Source organism: Chiloscyllium plagiosum, unplaced genomic scaffold (assembly GCF_037043375.1).
Source record: "Chiloscyllium plagiosum isolate Xiang-an unplaced genomic scaffold, Cpla_swu_hap1 HiC_scaffold_17, whole genome shotgun sequence".
Lineage (NCBI taxonomy): Eukaryota > Metazoa > Chordata > Chondrichthyes > Orectolobiformes > Hemiscylliidae > Chiloscyllium > Chiloscyllium plagiosum.
Genome location: NW_028270155.1, coordinates 61,081,365 through 61,106,122, shown reverse-complemented (window position 1 = coordinate 61,106,122; position 24,758 = coordinate 61,081,365). Strand labels below are relative to the sequence as shown.

Genomic DNA, 24,758 nt, shown 5'->3' with positions numbered 1-24,758 from the left:
GAGTGTTGAGAGATGTTTTCACCCAGAGGGGGCGGGTGAGGCCCTGCCGCGATCTGGAAACATTTAAACGCTGTTTAGGTATTCACCCGCATTGTTGAACAGAGCAGATACGATGGGCGGAATGGCCGCCCTCGATGCGATAAACACCTGAGTCTGTACTGAAGGGGGAGGTGCCAAGCTTCCTCTCTCCCCCCCGCCCCCCCTCTCTCTCTCCCCCCCGCCCCCCCTCTCTCTCTCCCCCCCCGCCCCCCCTCTCTCTCTCCCCCCCGCCCCCCCTCTCTCTCTCCCCCCCGCCCCCCCCTCTCTCTCCCCCCCGCCCCCCCTCTCTCTCTCCCCCCCGCCCCCCCTCTCTCTCTCCCCCCCGCCCCCCCTCTCTCTCTCCCCCCCGCCCCCCCTCTCTCTCCCCCCCGCCCCCCCTCTCTCTCCCCCCCCCCCGCCCCCCCTCTCTCTCCCCCCCCCCGCCCCCCCCTCTCTCTCCCCCCCCCCCGCCCCCCCTCTCTCTCCCCCCCCGCCCCCCCTCTCTCTCTCCCCCCCGCCCCCCCTCTCTCTCTCCCCCCCGCCCCCCCTCTCTCTCTCCCCCCCGCCCCCCCTCTCTCTCTCCCCCCCGCCCCCCCTCTCTCGCTCCCCCCCGCCCCCCCCTCTCGCTCCCCCCCGCCCCCCCTCTCTCGCTCCCCCCCGCCCCCCCTCTCTCGCTCCCCCCCGCCCCCCCTCTCTCGCTCCCCCCCGCCCCCCCTCTCTCGCTCCCCCCCGCCCCCCCTCTCTCGCTCCCCCCCGCCCCCCCTCTCTCGCTCCCCCCCGCCCCCCCTCTCTCGCTCCCCCCCGCCCCCCCTCTCTCGCTCCCCCCCGCCCCCCCTCTCTCGCTCCCCCCCGCCCCCCCTCTCTCGCTCCCCCCCGCCCCCCCTCTCTCGCTCCCCCCCCGCCCCCCCTCTCTCTCTCCCCCCCGCCCCCCCTCTCTCTCTCCCCCCCGCCCCCCCTCTCTCTCGCCCCCCCGCCCCCCCTCTCTCTCGCCCCCCCGCCCCCCTCTCTCTCGCCCCCCCGCCCCCCTCTCTCTCGCCCCCCCCGCCCCCCCCTCTCTCTCGCCCCCCCTCTCTCTCGCCCCCCCGCACCCCCTCTCTCTCGCCCCCCTCTCTCTCGCCCCCCTCTCTCTCGCCCCCCTCTCTCTCGCACCCCTCTCTCTCGCCCCCCTCTCTCTCGCCCCCCCCTCTCTCGCCCCCCCCTCTCTCGCCCCCCCCTCTCTCGCCCCCCCCTCTCTCGCCCCCCCTCTCTCGCCCCCCCCTCTCGCCCCCCCCTCTCTCGCCCCCCCCTCTCTCGCCCCCCCCTCTCTCGCCCCCCCCTCTCTCGCCCCCCCCTCTCTCGCCCCCCCCTCTCTCGCCCCCCCCTCTCTCGCCCCCCCCTCTCTCGCCCCCCCCTCTCTCGCCCCCCCTCTCTCGCCCCCCCCTCTCTCGCCCCCCCTCTCTCGCCCCCCCCTCTCTCGCCCCCCCCTCTCTCGCCCCCCCCTCTCTCGCCCCCCCCTCTCTCGCCCCCCCCTCTCTCGCCCCCCCCTCTCTCGCCCCCCCCTCTCTCGCCCCCCCCCTCTCTCGCCCCCCCCTCTCTCGCCCCCCCCTCTCTCGCCCCCCCCTCTCTCGCCCCCCCCTCTCTCGCCCCCCCCTCTCTCGCCCCCCCCTCTCTCGCCCCCCCCCTCTCTCGCCCCCCCCTCTCTCGCCCCCCCCTCTCTCGCCCCCCCCTCTCTCGCCCCCCCCTCTCTCGCCCCCCCCTCTCTCGCCCCCCCCCTCTCTCGCCCCCCCCTCTCTCGCCCCCCCCTCTCTCGCCCCCCCCCTCTCTCGCCCCCCCCTCTCTCGCCCCCCCCTCTCTCGCCCCCCCCCTCTCTCTCGCCCCCCTCTCTCTCGCCCCCCCCTCTCTCGCCCCCCCCCTCTCTCGCCCCCCCCTCTCTCGCCCCCCCCTCTCTCGCCCCCCCTCTCTCGCCCCCCCCTCTCTCGCCCCCCCCTCTCTCGCCCCCCCCTCTCTCGCCCCCCCCTCTCTCGCCCCCCCCTCTCTCGCCCCCCCTCTCTCGCCCCCCCCTCTCTCGCCCCCCCCCTCTCTCGCCCCCCCTCTCTCGCCCCCCCCTCTCTCGCCCCCCCCTCTCTCGCCCCCCCCCTCTCTCGCCCCCCCCTCTCTCGCCCCCCCCTCTCCTCGCCCCCCCCCTCTCTCGCCCCCCCCTCTCTCGCCCCCCCCTCTCTCGCCCCCCCTCTCTCGCCCCCCCCTCTCTCGCCCCCCCCTCTCTCGCCCCCCCTCTCTCGCCCCCCCCTCTCTCGCCCCCCCCTCTCTCGCCCCCCCTCTCTCGCCCCCCCCTCTCTCGCCCCCCCCCTCTCTCGCCCCCCCCTCTCTCGCCCCCCCCTCTCTCGCCCCCCCCTCTCTCGCCCCCCCCTCTCTCGCCCCCCCCTCTCTCGCCCCCCCCTCTCTCGCCCCCCCCTCTCTCGCCCCCCCTCTCTCGCCCCCCCCTCTCTCGCCCCCCCCTCTCTCGCCCCCCCCTCTCTCGCCCCCCCCTCTCTCGCCCCCCCCTCTCTCGCCCCCCCCTCTCTCGCCCCCCCCTCTCTCGCCCCCCCCTCTCTCGCCCCCCCCTCTCTCGCCCCCCCCTCTCTCGCCCCCCCCCTCTCTCGCCCCCCCCTCTCTCGCCCCCCCTCTCTCGCCCCCCCCTCTCTCGCCCCCCCTCTCTCGCCCCCCCCCTCTCTCGCCCCCCCCTCTCTCGCCCCCCCCTCTCTCGCCCCCCCCTCTCTCGCCCCCCCCTCTCTCGCCCCCCCCTCTCTCGCCCCCCCCTCTCTCGCCCCCCCCCTCTCTCGCCCCCCCCTCTCTCGCCCCCCCCTCTCTCGCCCCCCCCTCTCTCGCCCCCCCCCTCTCTCGCCCCCCCCTCTCTCGCCCCCCCTCTCTCGCCCCCCCCTCTCTCGCCCCCCCCTCTCTCGCCCCCCCCTCTCTCGCCCCCCCCTCTCTCGCCCCCCCCCCTCTCTCGCCCCCCCCTCTCTCGCCCCCCCCTCTCTCGCCCCCCCCCTCTCTCGCCCCCCCCTCTCTCGCCCCCCCCTCTCTCGCCCCCCCCTCTCTCGCCCCCCCCTCTCTCGCCCCCCCCTCTCTCGCCCCCCCCTCTCTCGCCCCCCCCCTCTCTCGCCCCCCCCTCTCTCGCCCCCCCCTCTCTCGCCCCCCCCTCTCTCGCCCCCCCCTCTCTCGCCCCCCCCTCTCTCGCCCCCCCCCCTCTCGCCCCCCCCCCTCTCGCCCCCCCCCCTCTCGCCCCCCCCCCTCTCGCCCCCCCCCCTCTCGCCCCCCCCCCTCTCGCCCCCCCCCTCTCGCCCCCCCCTCTCTCGCCCCCCCCTCTCTCGCCCCCCCCTCTCTCGCCCCCCCCTCTCTCGCCCCCCCCTCTCTCGCCCCCCCCTCTCTCGCCCCCCCCTCTCTCGCCCCCCCCTCTCTCGCCCCCCCCTCTCTCTCCCCCCCCGCCCCCCCTCTCTCTCCCCCCCCCCCGCCCCCCCTCTCTCTCCCCCCCCCGCCCCCCCTCTCTCTCCACCCCCCCGCCCCCCCTCTCTCTCCCCCCCCCCGCCCCCCCTCTCTCTCCCCCCCGCCCCCCCTCTCTCTCCTCCCCCCCGCCCCCCCTCTCTCTCTCCCCCCCGCCCCCCCTCTCTCTCTCCCCCCCGCCCCCCCTCTCTCTCTCCCCCCCGCCCCCCCTCTCTCTCTCCCCCCCGCCCCCCCTCTCTCTCTCCCCCCCGCCCCCCCTCTCTCTCTCCCCCCCGCCCCCCCTCTCTCTCTCCCCCCCGCCCCCCCCTCTCTCGCTCCCCCCCGCCCCCCCTCTCTCGCTCCCCCCCGCCCCCCCTCTCTCGCTCCCCCCCGCCCCCCCTCTCTCGCTCCCCCCCGCCCCCCCTCTCTCGCTCCCCCCCGCCCCCCCTCTCTCGCTCCCCCCCGCCCCCCCTCTCTCGCTCCCCCCCGCCCCCCCTCTCTCGCTCCCCCCCGCCCCCCCCTCTCTCGCTCCCCCCCGCCCCCCCTCTCTCGCTCCCCCCCGCCCCCCCTCTCTCGCTCCCCCCCCGCCCCCCCTCTCTCGCTCCCCCCCGCCCCCCTCTCTCGCTCCCCCCCGCCCCCCCTCTCTCGCTCCCCCCCGCCCCCCCTCTCTCGCTCCCCCCCGCCCCCCCTCTCTCGCTCCCCCCCCGCCCCCCCCTCTCTCTCTCCCCCCCGCCCCCCCTCTCTCTCGCCCCCCCGCCCCCCCTCTCTCTCGCCCCCCGCCCCCCTCTCTCTCGCCCCCCCGCCCCCCTCTCTCTCGCCCCCCCCGCCCCCCCCCCTCTCTCTCGCCCCCCCTCTCTCTCGCCCCCCCGCACCCCCTCTCTCTCGCCCCCCTCTCTCTCGCCCCCCTCTCTCTCGCACCCCTCTCTCTCGCCCCCCCCCTCTCTCGCCCCCCCCTCTCTCGCCCCCCCCTCTCTCGCCCCCCCTCTCTCGCCCCCCCCTCTCTCGCCCCCCCCTCTCTCGCCCCCCCTCTCTCGCCCCCCCCTCTCTCGCCCCCCCCTCTCTCGCCCCCCCCTCTCTCGCCCCCCCCTCTCTCGCCCCCCCCTCTCTCGCCCCCCCCTCTCTCGCCCCCCCCTCTCTCGCCCCCCCCTCTCTCGCCCCCCCCTCTCTCGCCCCCCCCCTCTCTCGCCCCCCCCTCTCTCGCCCCCCCCTCTCTCGCCCCCCCCTCTCTCGCCCCCCCCTCTCTCGCCCCCCCCCTCTCTCGCCCCCCCCTCTCTCGCCCCCCCCTCTCTCGCCCCCCCCTCTCTCGCCCCCCCCTCTCTCGCCCCCCCCTCTCTCGCCCCCCCCTCTCTCGCCCCCCCCTCTCTCGCCCCCCCCTCTCTCGCCCCCCCTCTCTCGCCCCCCCCTCTCTCGCCCCCCCCTCTCTCGCCCCCCCCTTCTCTCGCCCCCCCCTCTCTCGCCCCCCCCCTCTCTCGCCCCCCCCTCTCTCGCCCCCCCCTCTCTCGCCCCCCCCTCTCTCGCCCCCCCCTCTCTCGCCCCCCCCTCTCTCGCCCCCCCCTCTCTCGCCCCCCCCTCTCTCGCCCCCCCCTCTCTCGCCCCCCCCTCTCTCGCCCCCCCCCTCTCTCGCCCCCCCCTCTCTCGCCCCCCCCTCTCTCGCCCCCCCCTCTCTCGCCCCCCCCTCTCTCGCCCCCCCCTCTCTCGCCCCCCCCTCTCTCGCCCCCCCCTCTCTCGCCCCCCCCTCTCTCGCCCCCCCCTCTCTCGCCCCCCCCTCTCTCGCCCCCCCCCTCTCTCGCCCCCCCCTCTCTCGCCCCCCCCTCTCTCGCCCCCCCCTCTCTCGCCCCCCCCTCTCTCGCCCCCCCCTCTCTCGCCCCCCCCTCTCTCGCCCCCCCCTCTCTCGCCCCCCCCTCTCTCGCCCCCCCCTCTCTCGCCCCCCCCTCTCTCGCCCCCCCCTCTCTCGCCCCCCCCTCTCTCGCCCCCCCCTCTCTCGCCCCCCCCTCTCTCGCCCCCCCCTCTCTCGCCCCCCCCTCTCTCGCCCCCCCCTCTCTCGCCCCCCCCTCTCTCGCCCCCCCCTCTCTCGCCCCCCCCCTCTCTCGCCCCCCCCTCTCTCGCCCCCCCCTCTCTCGCCCCCCCCCTCTCTCGCCCCCCCCCTCTCTCGCCCCCCCCCTCTCTCGCCCCCCCCTCTCTCGCCCCCCCCTCTCTCGCCCCCCCCCTCTCTCGCCCCCCCCTCTCTCGCCCCCCCCTCTCTCGCCCCCCCCTCTCTCGCCCCCCCCTCTCTCGCCCCCCCCTCTCTCGCCCCCCCCTCTCTCGCCCCCCCCTCTCTCGCCCCCCCCTCTCTCGCCCCCCCCTCTCTCGCCCCCCCCTCTCTCGCCCCCCCCTCTCTCGCCCCCCCCTCTCTCGCCCCCCCCTCTCTCGCCCCCCCCTCTCTCGCCCCCCCCTCTCTCGCCCCCCCCTCTCTCGCCCCCCCCTCTCTCGCCCCCCCCTCTCTCGCCCCCCCCTCTCTCGCCCCCCCCTCTCTCGCCCCCCCCTCTCTCGCCCCCCCCTCTCTCGCCCCCCCCTCTCTCGCCCCCCCCTCTCTCGCCCCCCCCTCTCTCGCCCCCCCCCCTCTCTCGCCCCCCCCCCTCTCTCGCCCGCCCCCCCCTCTCTCGTCGCCCGCCCCCCCCTCTCTCGTCGCCCGCCCCCCCCTCTCTCGCCCCCCCCCCCCTCTCTCGCCCCCCCCCCCCCCCCCTCTCGCCCCCCCCCCCCCCCGCCCCCTGACAAAGCCTGATAAGAAAATAGCATAAGTGAAAACGCACTCATGCAATTTTTGCAAACACTATGACATTAAACAATAAAATCAGGATGGAAACTTTGTTGCTGCTGATTGTGTACTCTGTACTACTTTTGACTTCAGGCTGAGTATTAACAGAAGCGTCATTTGGCTGAGTGAATTTGATTAACTGCCCAAATTGATTTGTTGAGGATCCACATATTGGGAAGCTTGCAAATGAAATATGTGTGCCTTTGTTCATAGGGGAGAGTTCTGACTTCTCAATTTGGGGTAGATGTTGGAACGGATTAGAAGTAACGTTATTTAATGGCACTTTATAGGTTTGAGTCTGCATGCTTAGGCATTTTTATGATGTGATGTTGCTTCTGACTTCTCCTATTAAAGCATAAGAATGCTCCTAGAGTATGCTAAAGGAACAGCGGATCAAACTAGAAAAAGACAAATTTGGGACAGATATATGGAAAGCCATCCTCCTACCAGGAACAGAGGTTCTGTAGGTTTAGCAGATTGAGCCTCCACAGTATATCTGTACACACCTTAGGGTCCTCAGTTCCTTTATCTGTTAACCTCAACCCATTATCCTTGGACTTAAGTGCTTGTTTTAAAAAATTCTCAAGGTCAGGTTCGTAGGAGAGTAGTCTGACACAGAACAAACGACCAAGAGGCGAGTCTGCTAGAATATGGGCATTTTATTCCCCGCAGCGTCGCCACAACGGGTCTGGCTTATACTCACTCTACATGTTACCGGAACTGGGAGCCGTCAGTTCTCGTAGAGCGGTTGCCAACAACCCACGCTCGGCGGTTAAACGTAACCCCGGAGCAGACTCACCGAACTGGAGACTTTTCCAGCTGATATACTCTTTTCCAGATATAAACATTCATGTGAACAGCAGAGCAAGGCTAAAAAACACATTCCATTCTGGTTACATACAGATAAGAAGATTCACACGGGGAGGTGTGTAATAAGATTCACACGGGACTAAGCAACACCTCCATTCCGGTTAGATTCACACATGTATTGGGACATAATTTTTAACCGTTTCACCACATTCCACTGCTTGGAATTTTACACCACATTCCACTGCTTGGCCCAATACATGTGTTACATTATGCTTAATTCAGTTCAATTCGTTTCAGTTCATTTCAGTTCAGTCAATTCAGTGTAGTTCAATTCAGCTCAGTTCAGGTCTGTTCAGTTCAATTCAATTGTGTTCAATTCAGTTCCGTCCATTTCAATTCAATTTAGCTCAGTTCCATTTTGTTCCGTTCAATTTGATTCACTTCAGTTCCACTCAGTTCAATTCAGTTCAATCCCATTCAATTCTGTTAACTCCGCTTACATGCCCACATCCTCCGCTGTACCCCAGGCAAGGGGTTCTTCGGCAGGACTGGGATCCTCTCTCAAACAAACTGCCACGTACATGCCCACATCCATGCCATCCCGGGACGGTCGGGACCTCCACAGTTTGTTCTTCTGGTTTCTTAGTCTTTTTCCAAAACATTGTTCTGTATCAAAATCTCTCCTCAATTGCGATTGACCCTGCTCGACTACGCCAAATGTTTTAAAAAATTCTCAAGGTCAGGTTCGTAGGAGAGTAGTCTGACACAGAACAAACGACCAAGAGGCGAGTCTGCTAGAATATGGGCATTTTATTCCCCGCAGCGTCGCCACAACGGGTCTGGCTTATACTCACTCTACATGTTACCGGAACTGGGAGCCGTCAGTTCTCGTAGAGCGGTTGCCAACAACCCACGCTCGGCGGTTAAACGTAACCCCGGAGCAGACTCACCGAACTGGAGACTTTTCCAGCTGATATACTCTTTTCCAGATATAAACATTCATGTGAACAGCAGAGCAAGGCTAAAAAACACATTCCATTCTGGTTACATACAGATAAGAAGATTCACACGGGGAGGTGTGTAATAAGATTCACACGGGACTAAGCAACACCTCCATTCCGGTTAGATTCACACATGTATTGGGACATAATTTTTAACCGTTTCACCACATTCCACTGCTTGGAATTTTACACCACAGTGCTTCATACCTGAATGTGGAGTGCATGTTCATTGAAGAAATACTCTACCTGGGTAAATATGTTTGGTTGAAAATTCCTAAACACACTTATTTTTCTGGGTGTTGCGCATCTGGATTAATAATACACCAGCAGAGCTAAGTGTAAATGAAGCCAGTGTTACTGGACTTGAATTTCACATGTACGATGTATTAACATCTTGTTTTTGTCCAATTTGTCATTATAGAGTGAGCATTTCACACTTCGACTGTGTATCACCACCTCACCTTTGTACAACATTTGTATAGAATATGTAAGTGCCAACACTTCAAGAGTCCCTCTTTTTATTATATTATAAATAATGTATGGCTATAAATTTATTTGTGATGCTCTGAAATTGTGCAAAGTACTTTATAGATACAGGTTGTTTTTCTGTTTTATGCTGCTAGAAAGAGGAGGAGAGATTGCGCTCAAAAAGAGAGAGCAGTTACCACAAAATCTTGTTCCTTGCTTACTGCTTACCAACTTCTGCTTTGATGCTACATTTGGATATTGTAGAAATACCAGATGAGTGAATTTCCCTAAAGAATCTGAAGAGGGCAGCAAAGACCAGAGCAGGAACAGCCACCATCCCCTGAGGCATTGCCTGGTTAGATAGCTAGCTGAGATATTAGATCTGTTCACTAAATTGATTGCCCTCTAGATGTTGCTTGACATCTTAAAAGTCTTTTGCATTAAAGCATCTTTGTGCAGCTAACAAGTGGAAAGATCAGAATAATTGGTCCAGAAATCAGGGCACTAAGGACAGAAAGCCTGTGTTCAAGTCAAATCTGCTGCAGAGGTGTGTCATAACGTGTCTAGATGGGTTGATTAAAAGTAAATGAAGAGGTGGGAGTATTGGCTAGAAAGAAAGAATGACAATGGAATTTGATGTAAAGGAAGAACTGTAAACCAATGAAGCTGCAATGAAAGCATCAAATTAGTTTTCTCAGGGAAATCATGTTTGAGTAATTTGTTGGAGTTCTTTGAAGAAGTAGCTTGTACTGTAGATGGAGGGGAGCTAGTGGGTGTATTGCATTTGGCTTTCTAGAAGGCATTTGATAAGGTGTCGCATCAAAAGTTAAAAGCTAGTTGTATTGGCTGTAACATATTGACGTGGGTAACCGCTCGGCTTGCTAATGGGAAGCAGAAACTGGGAATAACTGAGCCATTTGCAGGCTGACAATGTCACGAGTGGTGTGCCAAAGGGGCCCACAACTCTTTACAATTAATGTAAATGACTGGAATGAAAGAATTAAAGGAGTGGTAGCTAACTTTGCTGATGATACAAATATAGGTTAGAAAGTGAATAATCAAGAGTGCATGAATAAAGATAGGGTACAGATAGTTTAATCGAGTAAGTAAAGATCTCCACAAATGGAATATAATATGAGTGTGTAAGATTGTGCATTTTGGCAGAAAGAATAAAAAGCATTTTATGAGGATAGAGTCATAGAGATGTACAGCATGGAAAGAGACCCTTTGGTCCAACCCGTCCATGCCGACTAGATATCCCAATCCAATCTAGTCCCACCTGCCAGCACCCGGCCCATATCGCTCCAAACCCTTCCTATTCATATACCTATCCAAATGCCTCTTAAATGTTGCAATTGTACCAGCCTCCACCACTTCCTCTGGCAGCTCATTCCATCCACGTACCACCCTCTGCGTGAAAAAGTTGCCCCTTAGGTCTCTTTTATATCCTTCCCCTCTCACCCTAAACCTATGCCCTCTAGTTCTCGACTCCCCGATCCCAGGGAAAAGACTTTGTCTATTTATCCTATCCATGCCCCTCATAATTTTGTAAACCTCAAGAAGGTCACCCCTCAGCCTCCAATGCTCCAGGGAAAACAGCCACAACCTGTTCAGCCTCTCTCTATAGATCAAATCCTCCAACCCTGGCAACATCCTTCTAAATCTTTTCTGAACCCTTTCAAGTTTCACAACATCTTTCCAATAGGAAGGAGACCAGCATTGCATGCAATATTCCAACAGTGGCCTAACCAATGTCCTGTACTCAGTACTCTGACCAATAAAGGAAAGCATACCAAACCTTACCATTAAGTGTATAAGTCCTGCTAAGATTTGCTTTCCCAAAATGCAGCACCTCGCATTTATCCAAATTAAACTGCATCTGTCACTTCTCAGCTCACTGGCCCATTTGGTCCAGATCCTGTTGTAGTCTGAGGTAACCCTCTTCGCTGTCCACTACACCTCCAATTTTAGTGTCATCTGCAAACTTACTAACTGCACCTCTTATGCTCGCATCCAAATCATTTATGTAAATGACAAAAAGTGGAGGACCCATCACCGATCCTTGTGGCACTCCACTGGTCACAGGCCTCTAGTCTGAAATACAACTCTCCACCAGCACCCTCTGTCTTCTACCTTTGAGCCAGTTCTGTATCCAAATGGCTAGTTCTCCCTTTGTTCCATGAGATCTAACCTTGCTAATCAGTCTCCCACGGGGAACCTTGTTGAATGCCTTGCTGAAGTCCATATAGATCACATCTCCCGCTCTGCCCTCATCAATCCTCTTTATTTCCTCAAAAAACTTAATTGTCAGGGGAATTGATTGCAAGTGTGGGGAGGTTATGCTATGCAGTCAAGGCATTGGTGAGTCAGCATCTGGGGTACTGTGTTACAGTACTGGTCACAGTACCTATAGAAGGGTAATAATGTGTTGGAAACTGTTCAGATAAGGATTACTCAATTAATACCAGTAATGAATGGATTGCCTTATGAGGAAAGTCTAGACAAGTTAGGCTTTTATTTTCTGAAGTGTAGAAAAATCATAGAATCCCTACAATGTGGAAGTGGGCCATTTGGCTCATTTGAGTCCACATTGAGCCTCTGAGCGTCCAAACCTGGGCAATTTAGCATGACCAGTCCATCTAATCTGCACATCATTGGACTGTGGGAGGAGGAAACTCGCATAGACATGGGAGGAAGGTGCAAACCCCGCACAGATAGTTGCCAAGCTGGAACCGACCTTGGGTTCTTGGCACTGAGGCAAGAGTTTGAGGTGACTTAATTGAAACATATACAGTCTTGAGTTGGTGGATGTTGAAAGGATGTTTCCATTTGAGAGAGAATTTAGGCTTCAGAGTCATAGTTCAAAGAGGTGCACATTTAAAACAGAGATGAGAAAACATATTTTTCTTCAGAGGGTTGTGAGTCTGGAATTCCTTTCCCCAAAAGATAGTGGATGCAAAATCTTAAGGCAGAGGTCGATTATTGATGACTAAGGAGGTTATTGGTCAAATACAGGAATGTAGAGTTGAGGTTAAAATCTGATCCGCTATATTTAATGGCAGAACAGACTCAAAGGCCACCTCACATGGAAATAAGAGGTTGACAGTGCAGGAAACTCTCCGGAATATGGCCCACTTGTAATGACTTTCAGCACTGAACGCTAGTCAAGTTGACACTTCATAAGGAATTGAAGAGGAATAGTGCAAGAAGGAGGCCTTCAGATTTTCTTGGCATTGGAGCTGGTTCTGTGGTTAGAGTGACTTGTTGCAGACTATACTTCTACAGAGATAGAACCAGCGTCCTTGCTGAATATAGTTGAAAATGTAATTAAGCATTTTCTCCTCCAGATCAAGGTTGACATTTGAACTTCACTTGACTTTCCAACCTAACTCTCTGATCACAGGTATCAGCATTTCTAAGGATTTCAATCTTTAATAAACTTGGTTAACATTTCAGTTTGATTACCTTTTCATCAGAACTGGGAAACATTAGAATAGATTTTAAGTAGGTCAAATGAGAGAGGGTGGAAAAATAACAAAGAAGAGTACCTGTGATACAGCAGAAGACATTAAATAACAAAAGAATTGGTGATGCAGAGCTGACAAGTGATAAAGAAAGATATCTTGAGGTGTGAATGACAGCATGATGAACATTTACTGTCTGAAAGCAAAGACATTAGAAAAACTAGGTTAAGACCAAGACATGCAAAACAAAGACATCAAAATTGGAGCAGAGATTACCGTCTAAAATTCTTGAACTTGGTGTTCGGACCAGAAGGTTATAAAATACCGATTTGAAACAGATGCTGTTCCTCCTTAAATGTGGTGATGCCGGAAACTCTGGTATTGTAAATGGTAAACCCATTATCAAATAAATGATATAGGGATGACCAATCAGCCATAGCCAGACAGCCAAACATCACAGAGAACTCTTTAAAGCTAATAATCCATGGAAAAAATAATGTGCATTAATTGCCTTCGCAAGTGTATTGTGTTCAATCTGAGCATTAAACTTGGAGCAGGATGTCAAAGGCTAGAAGCAGGTACGGAAGAGATAAAATAGCAACAGGCCACAAGAAACTTGCATCTTTATTAAGCCTGGAGAAGCTGGGATGCTACTTCAAGCAGAGCAAGAGAAAATTTGAGAAAGATGGTTTGAATTGTGTCGATAAACAGAAACTGCTTCCATGGCATGAGAATCACTAACCAGGGGGTGCAGAAACAAGGTCACTGAGGAAGCATCATGATAACCCTTCTGTTGTACTCATCCCCACAATTAGTTTTGAGCAGGATTGTACTGTTTCATGCCATGAAAATTCCACAAACCAAATTTAATGGTCTCTCTCAGTTACAGTTGCACAGTGAAATATAGTAGTCTTGTGATTCTCTGTAGTAACTCTGTGCATCTTTATTCAGCTTACATGGAAACAGGTGGCTATCCAAATGACAATATAGTTAGCTAAGAATGTCATTGAGATGTCTCAGCAGCTTTAGTCTGAATCTCAGTATTTGTGACCTGTACCTCTGTCAGACCCCTTTTGTCAAGAAATGTCCTATACATCCACATGCAGGCGTTAACTCGTGAAGATGAGCTATAATTTTATTAGTTCAATGAAAATATATGTAACAATGAGCAATGGCTTATTAATACGCCTGTTTTTTACATTACAATATTGACTACAGTTCAATTGCTTATTGGTTCTAAATGCTTCAGGACATTGAGGCTGTCTATCAATCAAAGTTTTTTTAAAAAAGAGATTTTGATATTTTGACATGTAGAATTGTCCATGAAGCATAAATATTCTTGATGATTAAGAATCAAATTCACACATCAGAAGAACTAACTTGTATTAAATCATTCTTTTCTCGAGATTACAAACACACGGGTCTATTTTATGATGAGCTATGTACAAACGCTTCCGTGCTTGTTCTGTGATGCATGGCCCTTCTCTTGTTCTTGTTCATAACAAAGCTCTCAGGCATCTTCGGTGAAAACAAGCTCAACAAAGATTTGTGGTGGAAAAAGTCGATCAGCCAATTCAACAGGTTGTCATAATGTTCTGTTGAACCAACTGGATTTGGAATTGTACAAAGACAAAATACATGGATGTTGCAAATTGGGGGGGGAGGGGAACACAACAAAAATTGCTAGAAATATCAGCTGTTGGTACAGCAACAGAGACACACGGGTCACAATAATGACTTATTGTCCAAGCTAGAGAAATTTAGAGGTGTAAGTGAGGTCTGCAGATGCTGGAGATCAGAGCTGAAAATGTGTTGCTGGAGAAGCGCAGCAGGTCAGGCAGCATTCAGGGAACAGGAGAATCGACGTTTCGGGCATAAGCCCTTCTTCAGTGCTTTCCTGAAGAAGGGCTTATGCCCGAAACGTTGATTCTCCTGTTCCCTGGATGCTGCCTGACCTGCGCTTCTCCAGCAACACATTTTCAAATTTAGAAGTGTAACAGGTTTTAAACAAGAGATAGGGAAAGGGGGAATGAGAACGATAAAAGTGCTGATAATACAAGATAAAATAGATAATAGTTGGATAAGAAACAAAAGTTGGGTTGAGATGAGTTGTAAGTGGGAAATAGCAAAATCATTGCTATCTCTCAAACTGGAGGCTGCCCTGTAATTTAACCTCTCCTATACCTAACATGTCACAGACCTTTTTTGTTTCTCATTTCCCCACCTTTCTTTATCTTTATCCTTGCTACAAACCTGTTATGTCTGATGAAATGTACTTAACTTTTTTTTCTTTTGTCTAATGATGCTCCTTAACCAGCTGAGCATTTCCAGAAAACATGTTGAACTATTTATTATGTAGTAATGGGACCCATGAAATCACTTCATTATATTTTTTGGTATATTTTTTCATTTATATTTCTTCTAGGATTTTGTTGATTGTCATTTGGCTTTGCACTGCTGATATGCGCTAAGTTATTTTTTAAACTGATATAATTGTGATAAAATGTTTTAAATTTGAAGAAGCAAGGTAGTGTGTACATATGTCAGCTATATATACAATGGAACTTTGTTCTTGCAAACATTTTGTAATCAACACCTTCTCCAGTCCCAGCGGGAAATTCGTTATACCTAGTGAAGGGAACAGTAAACCTCAGAGACTGAATTGCTGACATCAAGAGGTGTATTCTGTCATTTCCCATGGGATTTGTTATGAGGTTTAATATAATCCAGCAGTTCCTCATGAAACTGCGTAATTTATCCAGTACTGGGTAGGGAAGGAGTGGGGGCTCTGGACTTTTGCCTCACAATCAATGACTTGGGGATCTCTCAGGACAGATGGCTCAATTTCTGTGGACAGGAAAGATGAGTTTGGTTGAACTGGAAGTTAAACACATCAAAACAACTGAAAATATATTGCAGCAACTGTTTCTCAGCATCTATTTCCTTTCAGCAGGTTTCTTTAACTTTAGCTCATAATGCATGTGATTCTGTCAAAGGCAGACAATCAGGAAATGCTGAATACCTGACAAAAAGTGAGATTGTCATTTTTCAATTTGATTTCCTGCATTGTAGAAGAAGCAGAAGCCAGTTTCTGACACCAAGGTTCCACAAAATTTAAATGTTCTTTTCTCAATGCTTTGATTTATTATGAGGTTTTGTGATTTTTTTTCATATGTAGAATGGACAAAGTGCTGATGCAATGTATCGTTCAGTTTTCCATTCTTATTGGTTTGATTATGGCAAAATGCTCATCGGTCAGGTGGAGTGAACTGGTGACCTTTGTTGCTTTTATCTGCATTTTGTCATTGCCCTTACAAATAGCTCATAATTTTGAGAGTAAAATCTAATCCAAATGAACATTTTATGCTTTTAAAAAATTGGTTCAAAGCAAATTTGCTCTACATGTCTTAGTCGCATTCCCCCCCCCCCCCCCCCGGTAAAATGCTGCCTCAATCTGGATCGTGGTTGAATGGCGGTTCCCCTTGAAAATAAAGGAAAACATGGTTTTGTGACATGCCTTTTATGACTTCAGGATGTCCCAAAGTATTTTAATTAGTTGCTAGTGATGTAAGAAGCAAGGCAACAAAATTTGCTCTCAGCAAGTTCCCACACTGAAATGCAATAATGACCAGGTAATTTGTCTTGTTGATTGAAGATTAAGTATTGGCCCAGGTCACTGGGGAGAATGAGCCGCCTTCAAAATAATGCCATGAAATCTTTGTTCCTATCCTCTCAAGTAGACTTCAATCTTAGTTTACAGCCTTGTTTGAATGGGGAGTGTAAGATATAGCAAAAGTTAGCTATTCAGCCCGTCAAATCTGCTCCACCATTCATGAGATCAGGAGTATTCTGAACCCACAAATCCATTTTCCTGTCTTTTTCCCATAACCTTTGATTCCCTGACTAATTAAAAATCAGTCATGAATATACAGGTGCACAAACCTTTATCCGAAAAGCTCAGAAATCATTTATTTGTGGAGTGTCATTTTGGTGTGCAAACAGGTGACCCAACTCCACACCCACTCAACACTTCACTCAGACGTGGCCCAGCATTGGCAGGTGACAATTGTGTCTCAGCTCTCGTACTACTCACATGTGCATCTGCTGTTAAGTCTTTTTTTTCTTTCAATTATATCAGCTTAAAAAATAACAGCGCATATCAGCAGTGCAAAGCCAAATGACCATCAACAAAATCCTACATAAATGTCATTTATTCCGAATTCCAAAAAAACACCTGGCCCCAAGAATTTTGAATAAAGGTTTGTGTGCCTGCATTCGATCAAGCCATCAAAGCCCTCTGCGGTAAAGAATGGTCGGATTCACTACCCTTTTGAGAGAAGCAGTTCTTCTTAATCTCTGCCTTAAATGAGTGACCCCTTACTGTAAGCTTACACCTTCTGGTCCCACAAATGGAAAAAAATCTTTCCACATCTACCCTGTCAAGTCCACTAAAACTCTTGTATGTTTCAATAAGCTGGCCTCTCCTAAGTTTAAGACTACAACTCCAACTCACTCACCATAAGATAAGCCCCTCATACCCATGAACAAACTAATGAGCTTTCTCTGGATTCCTCCAACGCCAGTTTATCTTTGCTTAAATAAGGGGAATGAAACTGTTCACTGTATTTCAGATGTGCCTTGTATAGTTTTAGCAAAACCTCCCTTATATTATATTCCGTTCCCTTTGAAATAAAGGTCAATATTCCATTTGCCTTCCCTAACAATTGCTTAACTTCTCTGCTAGCTTTTTGTGATTTACGCAGGAGGACTCCCAAATCCCTCTTCTGTCGGGTTTTTTTTCAAATTAAAGCTTATCAATTCCTCCTGCCAATGTGCATAACCTTATATTTCCCAACAATATATTCTGCCTGCTAAGTTTTTGCCCATTCAATTAACATGTCTGTTACCCTCTGCAGATTCTTTGTCATAAACTGACCACTTGCCTTCCTGCTTATTTTTGTGTCCTGTCAAACAGTAGCATTCGTTCAGAGTTACACTGGAGTGTCAGCACCCACACCTTTCTCATTAGGTGTGTGTTCTTGTCGTCCACAGCTTCCACATTTGGCATTTGACCCACTGCCAGCTTAGCATGTTTTGAGACTAAATCGAATGACAATGCAAACTATTGAAGACTGAGTTGAGGAAAACAAACATCACAGTCAAGTTTTTTCACTACACAAGCACGCAGTTTTCAGTAGGGATAATTGGATATTTATGGGGAAAAAACAAGGACCCCAGCAGATATTATTCATCCCCACAACCAAGGAAGCTATTTTTCTTGCTTTCACCAAGGTCTTGGTTGAGGTCAGCTTATTTAATGCAGATATGGATTGTTTGGAAACGTATGCATTTGGGGAAGTCAGTGCTATCTATCAGGGTGAATGCATTGGTCCTATCCAGATCAAGATGGTGTGCAGTTCAGAGGGGGACAAATAAGTGCTGGTCTTCTGCCCTTGTTCTTTGAGGTGGTAGAGGTTATTGTTTTGAAATGCTGTCAAAGGAGCCTTAAGTAGACAGGCAGGAGGCTGGAAGAACACAACAAGCCAGGCAGCATCAGGAGGTGCTGAAGCTGATGTTTTGGGTGTAACCCTCCTTCAGGCCCAATCTATTTTGTCTCTGTCAAAGGAGCCTTGGCAAATTTTTGCAGTTCATTTTGTAAGTAGTACTCACTGCTGCTGCTATTAACTAGCTGTTTGTTTCTAATTCATTCATAGGGTGTGAGCAACGCTGGATGGCCAGCATTTTTTATTATTTGTCACTAGTTGCCTTTGAGAAGGTGGTGGTGAGCTTCCTCCTCGAAGCTTCCTCCTTTGTGCAGTACAAATGTTAGCTTGCCACTTGTCAACCTCAGCCTGGATATTGTCCAGATCTTGTTGCATTTGAGCATGGACTGCTACAGAATCTAAGGAGTCACAAATGGTGCTGAACATTCTGCAATCATCGGTGAACATCCTCACTTTTGATCTTATGATGGAGGGAAGGTCATCAATGAAGCGGTTGAAGATGTTGGGCCAAGGACACTATCCTGAGGAAGTACTGCAGAGATGACCTGGAGCTGAGATAACTGACTTTCAAAAATCACAACCATCTTCATATGGTGTCAGGTATGACTCCAATCAGAAGAGTGTTCTCCCCGATTCAAGGGCTCCTTGACCCCTCACTCAGTGAAATGCAGCTTTAATGTCAAATGCTGTCATTGTCACCTCAACTCTAATTTAACTGTTTTGTCCATGTTTGAACCAAGGCTGCAATGAGATTAGGAGCTGGGTGACCCGGGCAGAACCAAAACAGAGCATCGCAGAGCAGGTTAAAGAGATGGAAATGTGTTGCTGGAAAAGCGCAGCAGGTCAGGCAGCATCCAGGGAACAGGAGAATCGACGTTTCGGGCATAAGCCCTTCTTCAGGTTATAGAGATGTACAGCATGGAAACAGACTCTTTGGTTCAACTCAATATAGTCCCACCTACCAGCACCCAGCCCATATCCCTCCAAGCCCTTCCTATTCTGTTTCCATGCTGTACATCTCTATGACTCTATAATTGTCCACCAGCATTCATGACTGGATATGGCAGGACTGCAGAGCTTAGACCTGATCCATTATTTGTTGGATTTCTTGACTCTGTCTGTCATAGAGATGTACAGCACGGAAACAGACCCATCAGTCCAACTCGTCCATGCTACCAGATATCCTAACCTCATCTAGTCCATTTGCCAGCACCCGGCCCATATCCCTCCAAACCCTTCCTATTCATATACCCATGCAGATGCCTTTTAAATGCTGCAATTGTATCAGCCTCCACCACTTCCTCTGGCAGCTCATTCCATATACGTGCCACCCTCTGCATGAAAACGTTCCCTCTTAGGTCCCTTTTATATGTTTCCCCTCTAACCTTAAATCTATGTCCTCTGGTTCCAGGGTCTTCCACCCCAGAGAAAAGACTTTTGTCTATTTATCCTATCCATGTCCCTTATGATTTTATAAACTTCTATAAGGTTACCCCTCAGCCTATGACACGCCAGGGAAAATAGCCCCAGCCTATTCAGCCTCTTCCTATAGCTCAAATCCTCTAATCTTGGTAACATCCTTGTAAATATTTTCTGAACCCTTTCAAGTTTCACAACATCATTTAGTAGGAAGGCGACCAGAATTGCACATAATATTCCAACAGTGGCCTAACCAATGTCCTGTACAGCCACAACATGACCTCCCAACTCCTATACTCAATACTCTGACCAATAAAGGAAAGCACACCAAATGCTACCTTCACTATCCTATCTACCTGCGACTCCACTTTGAAGGAACTATGAACCTGCACTCTAAGATCTCCATTTTAAATATGCACTCAATCCATTGAACCACGGTTCATCCCCTGGCTTGATGGTAATGGTTGAGATGGGGATTTGCCAGACCAATTCTGAACTACAATTCTGCTACTGTTGATGGCCCACAGTGCCTCATGAATGCCTAGCCTTGAGTTACTAGATCTGTTCAAAGCCTGTACATTTAGCATGGTGCAACCAGCAAATATGTTTAAAGTATGAATTCAAGCTGTTTTATGTGTTGAAACGTCACAAACTTGGAAACTCCCTTAAAGTGAGATATCATGGGCAAAGTTTGAATAGCACGTCCTATATCCACTGCAACATTTGCAAATTGACCTTTCTTAGGAGTTGATTGGGTAATGTTACTTTCACAATTAGACTTCAGATGCAAAGAATGAATGCAAGCATCTGGCTTGGTTAGTCTTGAAGTTGTCAGTATGCCTCTGACCGGCCCTGAATTCTTTTCAGCCACTTGAATCAACCATATTTGCATCAGTATTCACAACAGAATATGTACAATGCAGAATTGTGACTCATTGTGGTTTTGCTGGGAGAGGACGTTTGCAGGGTGATTCAGAAGCTGAGGTATTCAGAGATGAAGAGAGCTTTTGGTCCTTTACTGTTTTTACCTCCTTAATTAATTTAGTTCCAGATTTGAATCTCTCAGTTGCTGCTTGCAATGGCTCAACAAGTTAGTCCCATCTCCTCACGCTTGAGAAGGTTGTTAGATTGTGCATTAGTCTCTTTTATGCAGTTCCATTTTGAAATTATTTTAGCAAACCCATCAAAGGATTTTTTGATTCATAGATATCCATGTACAACAAGTTTTTCTCCCACAGCTGGACTCCCAACCTCCAGAAAAAGTGATGACCGCAAACCTCACCCCAACCCCTCCTTCCCCCAATCATCCCCCCCAACCCCTCCTTCCCCAATTCTTCCCCCCCCCCGCCCCACTCAGGCCCCCCTTCCTTTCTCCCCCCCCCCCCCCATATTCTTCCTATCAAATATTTTACCTCCGACTTGAACTTGTTTGTCAATTATTTTTAAGTTCATTAATATCCTCCTGCAATTTCTTGTAGTCCACAATATTACCTTCCCCTTCCCCCAGGAACAAACAAGATTTGGTGTCACCTGCAAATTTGGAAATCGTTCCTGATTCCAAATCACGAACAACAGTGATCTTAACACTGTTTATGGCTTTATTGATCACTCAACACTGAACAAGCACATGCATATACGTTCCAAAGACCGGTCATACATGTACACCTATGAGAAGTGCACATGGTGTATTAAGACTGAGGTGATGAAGAATCGCATAGATCGGTGCTCCTCCTGTGGCCACATTTTCAACTACAAGCATCATCTTCGGCGATATGAGGCGAAATTGCACCGGATTTACCCATTCCAAAACATACGATTTGAAGAAATGGACAGAGCTGCAAAGTTTGAGGTGGAGTACAAAAGATAATATCATCTGAAATAAAGTGGAATCCCTGCTAAAATTTCATGCATTTCTGTGGAAAATATCCTCATATAATCTGACTGTTGTGATGCAGTGGGGTGGTGTCCCACAGTCTGGGACAAGACACACAGGTTCGAATCCCAACTGCTCCAGTCATAGTATGTCTGAACAAGTTGATATCTATAAATGTAATCATGGCCCTACCTTGGTTACCTATCTTGAAAACAATGTATGTGTGATCAGTTAGACAACTGATCAAACAGCGATTATTAAATTACTGGCCCCACAGTCACCCAAGTGCAAAGTTCTATAACCTGGCCCCCTAGCAGCAGTAATAGTTGCAGCATTCTTTTTCCCTCCTTTTTTCTTTTTAATATCCAGAAGTGTTCTTACACACAACCAAGTGTTCTTTTCTCCCATTAGCAAATCACCCATAATATTTTTTGTCATTATTATCCACTATCAGTATATCACCCATCCTTCTAATTGAATAATTTATGTGCAAAACCCATTAAGGTCAATTCAAACTATAAAAGATGAGAGAGAGGGACAGGCAGGGGGCTAAATCAAAATGGATTTGGAAGGGGTAAATGCAGCATTCTGAGTTCCGGTTATAATCTGTTTCAGTAGTTTCAAAATTAGGTCCCTGCTTCAAGCTCTTATGCTGCTTAGAAATACAATGCGTAAAAGCAAGTGTCTGAAAAAGTACATCATGCTTGTCAGTCTGACAAATGTTGAATCAATTTCTAGTAGTTGGTCAGTTTACAATGGACGTGTGATTAAATTCATCATTCCCACGGAATTTAAAACCTTTATCTGAGGAAACCCAAGACTTTTCCCAAGTAGAACTGCAATCGTGGAAGTAGCTTAAAGTTTTAAATATTGAACACTGCAACGTTCATGACATAAATATTTTAATTCTGGTTCTGGAGGCAATAATTCTTTTTATAATAGTTTGGGTTCCAGTCCATTCATTATTTGTAATAAAATTTTGTACTGTGGGTAGAAAACGAACATTTGGAGAGTTAACAGGTACAGGAATGGGAGTCTGAGTGGTCAGGGAGAAGCAAAAACATGAGGTAAGATTAAACAAATGTGACCCTGAAACAATGAAGCATGTTTCCGAAACATAAAAAAAGAGATCAAGAGAAAACGTAAATACTGAGCGTTCAAAAGAAACAAACCAAATTTTTTAAAAAAATTATTCACCTGCATTTAGTTCAAGACCTGGTGGTGGCCTTTCAGCTGCTGAAGGGGCTTGGTAGAGTGAAATAGTTGGCTGAATCACTTCTTTCTGTGCTGTAACCATTCTCTGTAGAGAATATGTTCCGGCAGGTAGTTACTAATAAACCCCATGCAGAGATCAGAAGGAAGTCTTTGCTTCAAGAGTGGTGAGAATGTGGAATTTAATACCATGTATTATGATTTAGGCAAGTAACATGATGTGTTCTTCAGAAAAAGAATAAACACATGAAGTGGAAAGGGTGGTATGTTGTTAGGGTGAGAGAAAGAGCAATGGAATAAGGCTCATTTTGGGGCATAATCAACAGCACACACCTCCTGGACCAAATTAACTCTACTTTTTTTCTATAAATTGATATAATCAAACGGTACCCTATCATCCGAGTAGTCAAAAGCCTGTGTTTGCCAAAGGAAGTTAAACATTCAACAATTACCACAGCTTTTTTATATTGCTCGAGCAATTTATTTTTATGTGTGCAAAGCTTGTACTTGAGTCTGTTCATGGAAAGTAAGCTTTAAGACCTGTGGGGATACAATGTGGAACAATGAGTTTTATTGCTTGATTTAAAGTGGAATAAGTGGAAGAAAATTCACTGGGGAGCAGTAGAACATAATTTATTTCATCACAATGGAGAACCTGACGACTGGAATTATTGAAGGCTAATGTGCAAGAGTTCCTACTTATTTTTCTGTTTTACTTATTTTATCCACGAGCCCAAAACTTGCATTTTTATTAAGTTAGAGAAATATGATCTAACATGAGCAAACTTTTCTTCTGGTGTGATAGAAAGTAAGTTCAAGGTCCCAGTGGAGATCTGAAATCGAAAGTTACTTTGATTGTAAATTGGAATCTGCAGAGTTGTAACATGTAGCTGCTTGCAGAGAGTAACCTATCTCTTGACTCCCCAAAGGCTGTCCACCATCTGCAAGGCAGATGTCAGGAATGTGATGGATATTCCCAACTTGCCTGGATAAGTGCTGCTCCAGCAATACTCAAGAAGCTTGATTCTATCCAGGACAAAGCATCTGGCTTGATTGGCATCACAGCCGCTCCCTCCACTATCGATGCTGAGTAACAGCAATGTGTACCATCTGTAAACTGGACTGCAGAAATTCACCAAGGCTCTTTTAGACAGCACCAGCCAAGCCCAGAACCACTTCTATCTAGAAAGATGGACAGTAACTGCACAGGAACAGCTCCACCTACAAATTCCCCTTTAAAAAAAAATCACCATTCCTTCAGTGTCATTAGGTCAAAGTCATGGAATTCTCTCCTTAATGGTGTTGTGGGTCTATCTACAATATATGGACTGCAGTGGTTCAAATAGGCAGCTTATTATCACCATCTCAAGGGCAACAAGGGACAGGCAATAAATACTAGCCCACTCAGCAACATGCACATTCTGTGAGTGAATATCCGAAAGTGTCAGGGCTTCCCAAAGGGAGAAGGGGATGTATCGAATTTACTATACAGAAACACTGGAATGTATTGCATTCTGATTTGGACTTTATCAAATCAAAAGTGGGAGTTACCAGTGTCTAATCAGTAACAATCTGAAATGGTCAATTATGCCAGATTCTATTGTTATTGCATGCAAATTGTTTTTTTGAAAAGAAGAGATTTTGGAAATTTTCAGGCAGAGACTGGATATGCTCGTAGAACTCCTTTAGCCTGAAGAAAAACATAGAAATATTAGAAATTGCAAACAGCGAAACTGAGAGTACTGAGTTTTTGGGAAAATGAAAGCAAGTAAAGGATTAACAGATTATCCAACAGGAGGAGGGCATTTAGCCATTCAATGAGTTCATGGCTGATTGGTCACCTAACTACATATTCTATCCCACCTTTGTCCCATATTATTTAAAATCTAGTTTACCAACATTTAGCAATTTCAGACTGAAAACTGATAGGTCATTGGACATCAAATGCCTTTTGTGAAAAAGAGTTCCACTCTTTGTGTGTAGAAGTGGTCTTAATTTCAATTCTGATTGGTTTGGCTCCAAATCATAAGCTATGCTTCTTAGTCTTAGACTGTCTTCCAACAAAAAGTTAATTTTGCTTTCTCTCATCTTATCAAGTTCCCATAACATCTTGAAAGCCTCAATCAATCTTTATCTTCCAATTTCCAGGAATCATAACTCTCTACTTTTCTTAATCTCTCCTTACACTTTGACCCTAGAAATCCAAATATTATTCTGGTCAATGTCAATTCCACTCCCTCCAAAACCAATACATTCTAAAGATGAGCTGACGCTCACATACCATATATACAGCACAGTCTAACAAAGGCTTTCTGTATCAGGGGCAGAATTTGTAACCTTTTGTATTCTCCTCTGAATTATAACAAAAATCTTATGTCCTTTTGATCACTTCTGTTCATGACATGTTAATGATCTGCACAAACATTTGGTACAGTGGCTCAGCACCAGGGACGCAAATTCAGTTCCAACCGTGGGTGATTCTGTGGAGTTTGCACATTCTCCCTGTGTCTGTGTGGGTTTCTGCGTGGGTGCTCCAGTTTCCTCCCACAGACCAAAGATGAGCAGGTTGGATGGATTAACTATGTAAGGGCCACAGAGTGCAAGCTTGATTACCATGGAAAATGCAGAATTACAAGGATGAGATTGGTCTGGCTGGGATGCTCTTCGGAGAGTTGGTGCGAATTCGATGGGCCACTCAATTCTGAGATAAAAGCAAATTACTGCGGATGCTGGAATCTGAAACTAAAAGAAAAAATGCTG

At 50.4% G+C, this 24,758-nt stretch overlaps 1 long non-coding RNA gene across 1 annotated transcript; it reads left to right on the top strand.

Moving 5' to 3' along the window:
• LOC148147365 (uncharacterized) lies at nt 1-20,236 on the top strand. Its single transcript, XR_015759982.1, has 3 exons — nt 1-78; nt 8,480-8,545; nt 17,705-20,236. It is a non-coding gene; the product is annotated as an uncharacterized LOC148147365 (long non-coding RNA).
• The last annotated feature ends 4,522 nt before the right edge of the window (nt 20,237-24,758 follow it).